This window comes from Leuresthes tenuis, unplaced genomic scaffold (genome assembly GCF_036924035.1).
Source record: "Leuresthes tenuis unplaced genomic scaffold, fLeuTen1.0.hap1 SCAF_21, whole genome shotgun sequence".
Classification (NCBI taxonomy): Eukaryota; Metazoa; Chordata; class Actinopteri; order Atheriniformes; family Atherinopsidae; genus Leuresthes; species Leuresthes tenuis.
The window spans coordinates 13,375,045-13,386,969 of record NW_027325375.1 but is presented as its reverse complement, the minus strand read 5'-3'; the positions used below and the strand labels follow the sequence as shown (position 1 = coordinate 13,386,969).

General features: G+C 42.2%; 2 non-coding genes across 2 annotated transcripts; both read right to left on the bottom strand.

Annotated features, from left to right (window-relative positions):
- Nucleotides 1–5,016: 5,016 nt before the first annotated feature.
- Nucleotides 5,017–5,200, bottom strand: LOC140280527 (U2 spliceosomal RNA). Its single transcript, XR_011909486.1, has one exon. It is a non-coding gene; the product is annotated as a U2 spliceosomal RNA (small nuclear RNA).
- A 308-nt stretch (nt 5,201–5,508) lies between these two features.
- LOC140280722 (U5 spliceosomal RNA) lies at nt 5,509–5,622 on the bottom strand. Its single transcript, XR_011909652.1, has one exon. It is a non-coding gene; the product is annotated as a U5 spliceosomal RNA (small nuclear RNA).
- Between the last annotated feature and the right edge of the window lie 6,303 nt (nt 5,623–11,925).

Below are 11,925 nucleotides of genomic sequence, written 5' to 3'. Positions count from 1 at the left end.
GAAAAAGCAAACAGCGGTGCAGGATGGAAGTTTCAGGGAGCCCAAGATGAAACTTTCTTTTAATCTGCTGAGAAAAGAGAGTGAATGCGAAGTGGACTTTAACACGGCTCTGGGAGCGAGCCGAGTGCGGGTTAACCGGGAGAATTGCTTGAAAGAAACGCGACACCGAATGAGTGGTCAGAACAAAGCCTCAATACGGTGTTCCCGTGGTGTTTGTGGCTGACTTGTCTTTTGCACAGAGTAAAAGACAAGGCAGCCATCGAATAGATTGTTTCTACTTGGTCAGCCGAGGATCAGGGGGGGGGGGGGGGCGGCAAGCGTCTCAACCAAGCAAAGCTCACCAAGTAGGAACAATCGGGCCCTTTTCGATGGCTGCAACACCTGAAAGAGATATTGATGCGAGACCCGATCAAATGCTTTTTCAAAGTCTAAATTTAAGATGACAAGCCGGGTGTTTCTGTCTCTAGCGTAATCAATGATGTCTCGAATCAGTACGAGGCTGTCGGTGAGTTGTCTCCCTGAGATGGCACAAGCTTGGTCTGGGTGAATTACCTCCTCTAAAACAGAGGACATCCGTGTCGCTAAAACCTTGCTAAAAAGTTTACAGTCAAAGTTTAAAAGTGTGATGGGCCTCCAATTCTTTAGGTCAGTCTTATCATTTTTTTTATAAAGTAGAGTCACTATTCCCACTCTAAAACTGTCAGGCAGTCGGTCGAGTTTTTCAAAATCTTTAAAAACATCTAAAATGTCTGATGATAAAAGGTCCCAATAGGTCAGATAGAATTCTGCAGGAAGCCCGTCTAAACCCGGAGCTCGACTTCTCTTAAAACCTGTTAGGCATTTTTTTAACTCTAAAGCAGTAAAATTCTGTGTCAAGTGTGCATTCTCTTTTACGGTTTTGTCAACGAATTTTAAGATTTCTGCCGATGTTTCCAAGTGCACTGGTTTCTCTTTGTACATGTTACTATAAAAGGTATGTACAGTTTCAATCATCTCTTGTGTGGATTTTGTTAAAAACCCATCTTCTCTTTTTAGATTTTGAATACACTCCTTTTTATTTATAACTTTCTTTCTTTTTCACCTTCCTCAATTTCCTGCTCCCTGCTTCTTACAAAAATTCCTTTACTCTTTATTTCTGCTAAAACTGACATTTCCTTTTTGACATCTTTGATTTCTTCTTTAAAGTCTATGCCACACTGATTTAGTTTAAAGTAGCGCTGTAAGCGTTTATGTAGTCCCATCATACATCTATTCTCTTTCCTTTTTTTACGTTTACCTTGCTGTTTATAAAAAGTCTGGGTCGTTTCCTTCACCATTTCCCACCATTGTGCATGTGTTTCGTAGAGGTCTTGAAGGGTCTGCCACTCTTTATAACATTCCCTGTACTGACTGACTATGATTTCATCCTCCAACAGGGAACAGTTGAGTTTCCACAGACCACTTCCTACCGTCACACCAGAAGGGGGTGAAAGGGTGCAGGAGAGCATAAGGTGGTCTGAAAAGAAAACAGGGGTTAATCTAACATCAGTGGGTGGGCAATCTCTAGTAAAGAAATAATCAATGCGAGAGGCTCTGGTGCCATCATGACTAAACCAGGTGAAGCCCTCCTCTCTGGGATGCATGGTTTTAAAACAGTCAGTAAGCTTAAAATCCCTGCATATGCCCTGAAGTAAAATCGAAGTCTTATCCACTTTAAAATCTACCCCTGCTCTTTTTCTATCTTTCCTGCTCAAGATACAGTTAAAATCCCCTCCTACAACTAAAGGTACTTGCCCTAGCATGTAAAGCTGTATATCTTCTAAAAGGTCATACCTTTCATTTTTTCCATTGAAACCATAAATATTTAAGAGGTTAAAGTCTTGCCCCATAAAATTCAAGTGTGCTAAAAGTGCCCGTCCGTCTCTCACCACTGTGCTACCTTTCACCAGAACATGCGGATTTTTAATTAGAATGGCCACACCATCATTTTTCACACTCTGGCCACCTTGAAAACCGAGGTTACATCCACTACCAGGGGCAGCCCAAGTTCTGCCGCAAGTGTGGTGAGCATGGGCACCTGGTTGAGGCTTGTACCAAGGTGTTATGTGGGAAGAGCAGAGAAATTGGGCAAACTTTTGGAGAGTGTCCAAATGGCAGGAAATGTAATCTCTGTGGAGAATTAAATCACCTCTTCAGAGATTGCCCTAAATCTTTTGCCAACAAATTAAAGACGGTAAAGCCACAGTCAAGCCAACAAAGAGAAGGACCAAAGGTGGCAGTTGGTGAACAAAGTGAAGAGGTTGACCCAATAAATTCAAACTTCCCGCCAAAAGCTTGGATTGGAAGTGAGGAGCAAAAAGGGGAGGGGCCTGTAGAGGCCTCACCACTCAGTGTTGAAGTCTGTGAGAATTCACAGGCAGAGGGTGGAGCTACGCTAAATGAGGAGGAAGAGCAGACAGGTGAGTCTAGTGAAGATACTCACCTCCCCGAAGGTCAACAGCCGAAGAGGACGGCATCTGAGCCTCTGATTCCCCAGTGGTATCAGAGATGAGGGGAAGGGTTAGGTCCCTTTCAGACAGTTCTTCAGTGGAAGAACCTAGAGTCTTCCCCTCCGACTCACCAAATGAGGTCTCCTTTTTAACTTCAGCTCTACAATCAACCCCCAGGGACTCAAAGTTAAATGCAACATTGCGTCAGAGGCCAACACCGAGAGTCCGAAAAGGAAATATAGATCACCCTACTCACTTTTCACCTAAAGAAATTAAGGAAGAGCTAGTTTCCCAAGAAATAACCTGTGTGTAATTTGTTTTGATAACTTAGAAAAACGAAAATGACATACCTACTTTCCTTTATGCTTTTAATGGTTCTCACCTTCTCAACACTAAATGTGAGAAGTGTGAAATCAAAGACAAGAGCCCAGAGTATTTTATCCTTCTTAGACTCCATAAAATCAGATGTGTTTTTAATACAAGAATGTGGACTACCTTTTTAAAAAAACCATAGACAATGGGAGGAAATGTGGCCCCATTTATCGATATGGAGTGGCTCAAATCAAAATAAAAATGATGGTGTTGCCATTCTAATTAAAAATCCGCATGTTCTGGTGAAAGGTAGCACAGTGGTGAGAGACGGACGGGCACTTTTAGCACACTTGAATTTTATGGGGCAAGACTTTAACCTCTTAAATATTTATGGTTTCAATGGAAAAAATGAAAGGTATGACCTTTTAGAAGATATACAGCTTTACATGCTAGGGCAAGTACCTTTAGTTGTAGGAGGGGATTTTAACTGTATCTTGAGCAGGAAAGATAGAAAAAGAGCAGGGGTAGATTTTAAAGTGGATAAGACTTCGATTTTACTTCAGGGCATATGCAGGGATTTTAAGCTTACTGACTGTTTTAAAACCATGCATCCCAGAGAGGAGGGCTTCACCTGGTTTAGTCATGATGGCACCAGAGCCTCTCGCATTGATTATTTCTTTACTAGAGATTGCCCACCCACTGATGTTAGATTAACCCCTGTTTTCTTTTCAGACCACCTTATGCTCTCCTGCACCCTTTCACCCCCTTCTGGTGTGACGGTAGGAAGTGGTCTGTGGAAACTCAACTGTTCCCTGTTGGAGGATGAAATCATAGTCAGTCAGTACAGGGAATGTTATAAAGAGTGGCAGACCCTTCAAGACCTCTACGAAACACATGCACAATGGTGGGAAATGGTGAAGGAAACGACCCAGACTTTTTTTAAACAGCAAGGTAAACGTAAAAAAAGGAAAGAGAATAGATGTATGATGGGACTACATAAACGCTTACAGCGCTACTTTAAACTAAATCAGTGTGGCATAGACTTTAAAGAAGAAATCAAAGATGTCAAAAAGGAAATGTCAGTTTTAGCAGAAATAAAGAGTAAAGGAATTTTTGTAAGAAGCAGGGAGCAGGAAATTGAGGAAGGTGAAAAAGAAAGAAAGTTATAAATAAAAAGGAGTGTATTCAAAATCTAAAAAGAGAAGATGGGTTTTTAACAAAATCCACACAAGAGATGATTGAAACTGTACATACCTTTTATAGTAACATGTACAAAGAGAAACCAGTGCACTTGGAAACATCGGCAGAAATCTTAAAATTCGTTGACAAAACCGTAAAAGAGAATGCACACTTGACACAGAATTTTACTGCTTTAGAGTTAAAAAAATGCCTAACAGGTTTTAAGAGAAGTCGAGCTCCGGGTTTAGACGGGCTTCCTGCAGAATTCTATCTGACCTATTGGGACCTTTTATCATCAGACATTTTAGATGTTTTTAAAGATTTTGAAAAACTCGACCGACTGCCTGACAGTTTTAGAGTGGGAATAGTGACTCTACTTTATAAAAAAAATGATAAGACTGACCTAAAGAATTGGAGGCCCATCACACTTTTAAACTTTGACTGTAAACTTTTTAGCAAGGTTTTAGCGACACGGATGTCCTCTGTTTTAGAGGAGGTAATTCACCCAGACCAAGCTTGTGCCATCTCAGGGAGACAACTCACCGACAGCCTCGTACTGATTCGAGACATCATTGATTACGCTAGAGACAGAAACACCCGGCTTGTCATCTTAAATTTAGACTTTGAAAAAGCATTTGATCGGGTCTCGCATCAATATCTCTTTCAGGTGTTGCAGCCATCGAAAAGGGCCCGATTGTTCCTACTTGGTGAGCTTTGCTTGGTTGAGACGCTTGCCGCCCCCCCCCCCCCTGATCCTCGGCTGACCAAGTAGAAACAATCTATTCGATGGCTGCCTTGTCTTTTACTCTGTGCAAAAGACAAGTCAGCCACAAACACCACGGGAACACCGTATTGAGGCTTTGTTCTGACCACTCATTCGGTGTCGCGTTTCTTTCAAGCAATTCTCCCGGTTAACCCGCACTCGGCTCGCTCCCAGAGCCGTGTTAAAGTCCACTTCGCATTCACTCTCTTTTCTCAGCAGATTAAAAGAAAGTTTCATCTTGGGCTCCCTGAAACTTCCATCCTGCACCGCTGTTTGCTTTTTCACAAGAGCAGAGGAGAGCGCACCGTTCCCAGCGGCACTGCAGTCCCGGGTCGAGGCTTGGAGTGAACGGAGCAAGCTTCTTTTTCAACTCCTATTCTTAAAAATCCATTTAATATGTTGTCCTCGTATAGAGGACATATTAAACTGATAAGAACAGATACTACACTTGATCTTAGCCAAAAGGCCGAGAAGCGATAACTGTCCACTGTTTCAGGTCCGAGGGCCCTTGCTGGCACAATGCGCACTTGTAGCAGTGTTCTTTTTATGGCCATAGGTGGCCAGAGTGTCACGTTGCACCTCCGCCCACCCGCTGCACTGAGCACTCTTCAGCCCTTTTAAATGGTATAACTTTGCACTCCCGCATGCTCCAGCAAGCACCATTCAAGCAACAACTTTGCACTCCAGCTTCGAACATCGGCACAGTCGCAACAAGTAAGGCGACTCTACTCAGAGAAGTCACTCTGCAAAGTAGCAAGATTTTTTTTGCACAGACAGAAAAGGCTTCACCCGCAAAGGTAAAGCCTGCCAATAATAGAAACAACTCATTAGTGCTGCTCTCCACAGAAATCTTTAGTAAAAGGCGAAAGACTTGTACGTTATGAAGAGAAACCAGAGTACGATTATCCGTCACTGCGGGAGCAGGGCATCAGGCTAGTTGGCATAGCCACCTTCCCCATGGTGAGCTTTGCTTGGTTGAGACGCTTGCTCCCCCCCCCCCCCCCTTGCTCCTCGGCTGACCAACTAGGAACAATCGATGGCTGCCTTGTCTTTTACTCTGTGCAAAAGACAAGGCAGCAACAAAAACACCACGAGAATCCCGTATTGAGGCTTTGTTCTGATCGCTCATTCGGTGTCGCGTTTCTTTCAAGCAATTCTCCCGGTTAGCCCACACTCGGCTCGCTCCCATAGCCGTGTTAAAGTCTACTTCGCATTCACTCTCTTTTCTCAGCAGACTCTTGGGATTTTATCTATAAAATGAATTCCTTCACTCAAACTATGTGAAAACTGCTTTGTCCTTAATATTTACCATGTCTAGAAAGATTTAAACAAAAAAAACAACGTTGTACTTTGCAGTAAAAGAAAGAGCAAATCTAAAGTTTCAGGAATCCGAGAATAAGCTTACTTTCATGAGTTCTTCACGATTTCGGATTTTGCTATAAAATGAATTCTTTCACTCAAACTAAATTAAAACTGCTAAACCGCTAATCTGTTATATGTAAGGCAGATGTCAAATTCACCGAAATAGGATCAAAGGGTATTCGGCCAATCGAGCTGTAAAAACTTCGGTAAAAGAGTATAAGTTGAAGAGTTTGTGAATAAAGGTGTGCGCACACATAGTGTGCTGTACGAAAATAGGCAGGGAGCAATGCCGGCTGGGGTATATGTTCTTGTATGTTGTCTGACTGTTTGATTTGAATGTGTTGTGTAAGTGTCCTGTTGAATGTTACATGTTTGGGCTTTGACACGCTTCACTGTGGTTGTTAACTGTGTGGTGTGTCCTGAAATGTTATATGTTTGGGCTGTGTGACATGCTTAATGCTTGTCAGTAGCTACCCACTTATTCATATATAGCAACTGACAACATAAGAAGTCCGGACATACTTTGATAGTAGTTGTAGAAGTATCCTTATTGATAATAGATCACTAATTCATAGTGATAGAACAGTAGATGAACAGGTGCTTGCACATGTCTCACGAAAATAAAATGGGTGTATGATTGCTGACGGCAGAACAATACTGCCAAACTTATGAGTTCTTGTGGCAAACTTGATTCAGTGTCTTGACGTGTATACGCTGTTTCGCTGACTTGATTGTCACAAGAAACAAAGTGTGTTTGATAAGATCCGACCATTTTATTACGGGAGGATCAGTATGTATGGATTCTGATGTGACTGATAAACCCATTCGTATCTTAAGCATAATCTAATACGTGAGACAACGCCCTGACACACGATAAAAAAAAAAAAAGAGAGAGAGCGGTTTTGTGTCCCCACAGTCCATAATGTAGAAAAGAGAGAAAAAAGCCTTTCTGATTTGGTGTGTGTGCTCATAGTGCAGAGTGTAGAGAAAAGAAAGCCGTTTTGGTGTCACGGGTGTTGTGACTTACACACACACATTTCTAAATTGAGAAAGGAAATTATTTTAGAGGAAGCACTAGAGTTTAGATCCCACATTTGTTGATAGGCATTCATTTATTTCTTCACTTCTGATGAAGTTTCAACAATAAACAACAAACTTTGTATTATGAGAAAGAACCAGACTCATTCTTCAGGAATCCGAAAATAAGCTCTATTTTATGAGTTATGCACGAATTCAGATTCTCCTATAAAACGAATTCATTAACTCAAACCAAGTTAAGACTGCTTTGTCCTTCATATTTATTCATGTCTAATCAAGTTTCAACGATAAACAACGTTGTACTTTGTAGAATGAGAAAGAACTTCTTCAGCAATAAGCATCTCTCGACATATGACGAAATACAGATTTTGCTATAAAATTAATTCCTTCTATCAGCCTGACTTAAAACTGTTTGTCCTCCTTATTTATCCACTTCAAATCAAGTTTCAACAATTAAAAAAAAATTGTAGTTTGAGAAAGAACAACTTAATCTTCAGCAATCAGTATAAAAAGAGGTGCAAATGCCAACCATACATACCTAAAAGGTGGAGCGGAAGTATTCAGCTGCAAGTAGGTGTGAATGTTCGACCATAATTTGTAAAAAGCGGGTAAGAAAAGGTTCGAATGCCCGACTATATATTAACAAAAGCGGGAGGAGAGGTCTTCGGATGAGAGTGGGTGAGAATTTCCAACCATAATCTATAAAATACGGTGAAAAAAAATATGTGAATGCCTCATAGAACACTAAAAGCGGAAGTGTTCGGCTGCAAGAAGGTGTGAATGTCCGACTATATTTGGTGAAAAGCAGGTGAAGCAAGGTCTGAATGCCCAACCTTACATCATCAAAAGCGAGATCAGAGGTGTTTGGCTGCAAGAAGGCCATAGTTTGCCAAAAGCGGGTAAGGTGCGAATGTCCGACTAAATATCAACAAAATTTGGGGCGGAGGTCTTCGGATGCAAGTGGGTGTGAATGTCCGACTATATTTGGTGAAAAGCAGGTGAAGCAAGGTCTGAATGCCCAACCTTACATCATCAAAAGCGAGATCAAAGGTGTTTGGCTGCAAGAAGGCCATAGTTTGCCAAAAGCGGGTAAGGTGCGAATGACCGACTAAATATCAACAAAAGTGGGGGCGGAGGTCTTCGGATGCAGGTGGGTGTGAATATCCCACCATACAAGTATGGTGGAGAGGAAGCTGTGAATGGCCGACCATAGTAAAAGGCGGGTGAGAGAAGGTGCGAATGTCAAACCATACATAATCAAAACAGGGAGCGGAGGTGTTCTGCTGTAAGAAGGTGTGAATGTCCAACCATAGTTGGTAAAAAGCGGGTAAGAAAAGGTTAAAATACCCGACTGTACACAATCAATAGCGGGAGCGGAGTTGTTCGGCTACTAAAAGGTGTGAAAGTCCGACCATGGTTTGTAAAAAGCGGGTAAGAAAAGGTGCGAATGCCCGATAATGTATGATCAAAAGAGGTAGTGGAGGTTTTCGGCTGCAAGAAGGTCTGAATGTCCAACCATAATTTGTAAAAACCGGGGAAGAAAAGGCTTGAAAGCCCGACTATACACCATCAAAAGTGGGAGCGGAGGTGTTCAGCTGCAAGACGGTCTGAATGTCCATCAATAATTGCTAGAAAACATGAAAGAAAATTTTCGAATATCAAACTGCACATGATCATAAGCGGGAGAGGAGGTGTTCAGCTGCAAGAAGGTGTGAATGTCTACCCATAATTACTGAAAAATGGGTAAGAAAAGGTGCGAATGCCTAACCATACATCATCAAAAGAGGGAGCGGAGGTGTTCCGCTGTAAGACGGTGTGAATGTCCGACCATAGATGGTAAAAAGCGGGTAAGAAAAGGTTAAATTACCCGACTGTACACAATCAAAAGAGGGAGCGGAGTTGTTCAGCTAAGAGAAGGTGTGAAAGTCCGACCTTGGTTTGTAAAAAGCGGGTAAGAAAAGGTTCGTATGCCCGAATATACACCATCAAAAGCGGAAGCGGAGGTGTTCGGCTGCAAGATATTGTGAACGTCCGACCAAAGTTTGTAAAAAGCAGTTAAGAAAAGGTTCGAATATCTAACCAAACATAATCAAAAGCGGGAGCAGAGCTGTTTGACTGGAAGTAGGTGTGAATGTTAGAGCATAATTTGCAAAAAGCTGATGAGAAAGGGTGAGAATGCCCGACTATACACCATCAAATGCGGTAGCGGAGTTATTCGGCTGTGAGTAGGTGTGAATCTCCAACCATAATTGCTGAAAAATGTGTTAGAAAAGGTAAAAATGCCGGTCCATACATAATCAAAATCGGGAGAGGTGGTGTTCAGCTGCAAGAAGGTCTAAATGTCCATCAATAATTGCTAGAAAACATGAAAGAAAATTTTCGAAAATCAAACCACACATGATCATAAGTGGGAGAGGAGGTGTTCAGCTCCAAGAAGGTGTGAATGTCCACCCATAATACCTGAAAAATGGGTAAAAAAAAGGTGCGAATGCCCAACCATACATCATCAAAAGCAGGAGTGCATGTGTTCGGCTACAAGAAGGTGTGAACGTCCGACCAAAGTTTGTAAAAAGCAGTTAAGAAAAGGTTCGAATATCCAACCATACATAATCAAAAGCGGGAGCAGAGCTGTTCGACTGCAAGTAGGTGTGAATGTCAGATCATAATTTGCAAAAAGCTGATGAGAAAGTGTGAGAATGCCCGACTATACACCATCAAATGCGATAGCGGAGTTGTTCGGCTGTGAGTAGGTGTGAATCTCCAACCATAATTGCTGAAAAATGTGTTAGAAAAGGTAAGAATGCCGGTCCATACATAATCAAAAGCGAGAGAGGTTGTGTTCGGCTGCAAGTAGGTGTGAATGTCCAATCATAAATACTCACAAACGGGTAAGAAAAGGTAGTATTGCCAGACCATATATGATCAATACAGGGAGCGGAGGTGGTTCAGCTGCAAGAAGGTTTGAATGTCCGACTAAAGTTCAAATATATTAACAAAAGCGGGAGGAGAGGTCTTCGGATGAGAGTGGTTGAAAATTTCCAACCATAATGTATAAAATGCGGTGAAAAAAAGGTGTGATAGAACACTAAAAGGTGGAGCGGAAGTGTTCGGCTGCAAGAAGGTGTGAATGTCCGACTATATTTGGTGAAAAGCAGGTGAAGCAAGGTCTGAATGCCCAACCTTACATCATCAAAAGCGAGATCAGAGGTGTTTGGCTGCAAGAAGGCCATAGTTTGCCAAAAACGGGTAAGGTGCGAATGTCCGACTAAATATCAACAAAATTTGGGGCGGAGGTCTTCGGATGCAAGTGGGTGTGAATGTCCGACTATATTTGGTGAAAAGCAGGTGAAGCAAGGTCTTAATGCCCAACCTTACATCATCAAAAGCGAGATCAGAGGTGTTTGGCTGCAAGAAGGCCATAGTTTGCCAAAACTATAGTGCGAATGACCGACTAAATATCAACAAAAGTGGGGGCGGCGGTCTTCGGATGCAGGTGGGTGTGAATATCCCACCATACAAGTATGGTGGAGAGGAAGCTGTGAATGGCCGACCATAGTAAAAGGCGGGTGAGAGAAGGTGCGAATGTCAAACCATACATAATCAAAACAGGGAGCGGAGGTGTTCTGCTGTAAGAAGGTGTGAATGTCCAACCATAGTTGGTAAAAAGCGGGTAAGAAAAGGTTAAAATACCCGACTGTACACAATCAATAGCGGGAGCGGAGTTGTTCGGCTACTAAAAGGTGTGAAAGTCCGTCCATGGTTTGTAAAAAGCGGGTAAGAAAAGGTGCGAATGCCCGACAATATATGATCAAAAGAGGTAGTGGAGGTTTTCGGCTGCAAGAAGGTCTGAATGTCCAACCATAATTTGTAAAAACCGGGGAAGAAAAGGCTTGAAAGCCCGACTATACACCATCAAAAGTGGGAGCGGAGGTGTTCAGCTGCAAGACGGTCTGAATGTCCATCAATAATTGCTAGAAAACATGAAAGAAAATTTTCGAATATCAAACTGCACATGATCATAAGCGGGAGAGGAGGTGTTCAGCTGCAAGAAGGTGTGAATGTCTACCCATAATTACTGAAAAATGGGTAAGAAAAGGTGCGAATGCCTAACCATACATCATCAAAAGAGGGAGCGGAGGTGTTCCGCTGTAAGACGGTGTGAATGTCCGACCATAGATGGTAAAAAGCGGGTAAGAAAAGGTTAAATTACCCGACTGTACACAATCAAAAGAGGGAGCGGAGTTGTTCAGCTAAGAGAAGGTGTGAAAGTCCGACCTTGGTTTGTAAAAAGCGGGTAAGAAAAGGTTCGTATGCCCGAATATACACCATCAAAAGCGGAAGCGGAGGTGTTCGGCTGCAAGATATTGTGAACGTCCGACCAAAGTTTGTAAAAAGCAGTTAAGAAAAGGTTCGAATATCTAACCAAACATAATCAAAAGCGGGAGCAGAGCTGTTTGACTGGAAGTAGGTGTGAATGTTAGATCATAATTTGCAAAAAGCTGATGAGAAAGGGTGAGAATGCCCGACTATACACCATCAAATGCGGTAGCGGAGTTATTCGGCTGTGAGTAGGTGTGAATCTCCAACCATAATTGCTGAAAAATGTGTTAGAAAAGGTAAAAATGCCGGTCCATACATAATCAAAATCGGGAGAGGTGGTGTTCAGCTGCAAGAAGGTCTAAATGTCCATCAATAATTGCTAGAAAACATGAAAGAAAATTTTCGAAAATCAAACCACACATGATCATAAGTGGGAGAGGAGGTGTTCAGCTCCAAGAAGGTGTGAATGTCCACCCATAATAC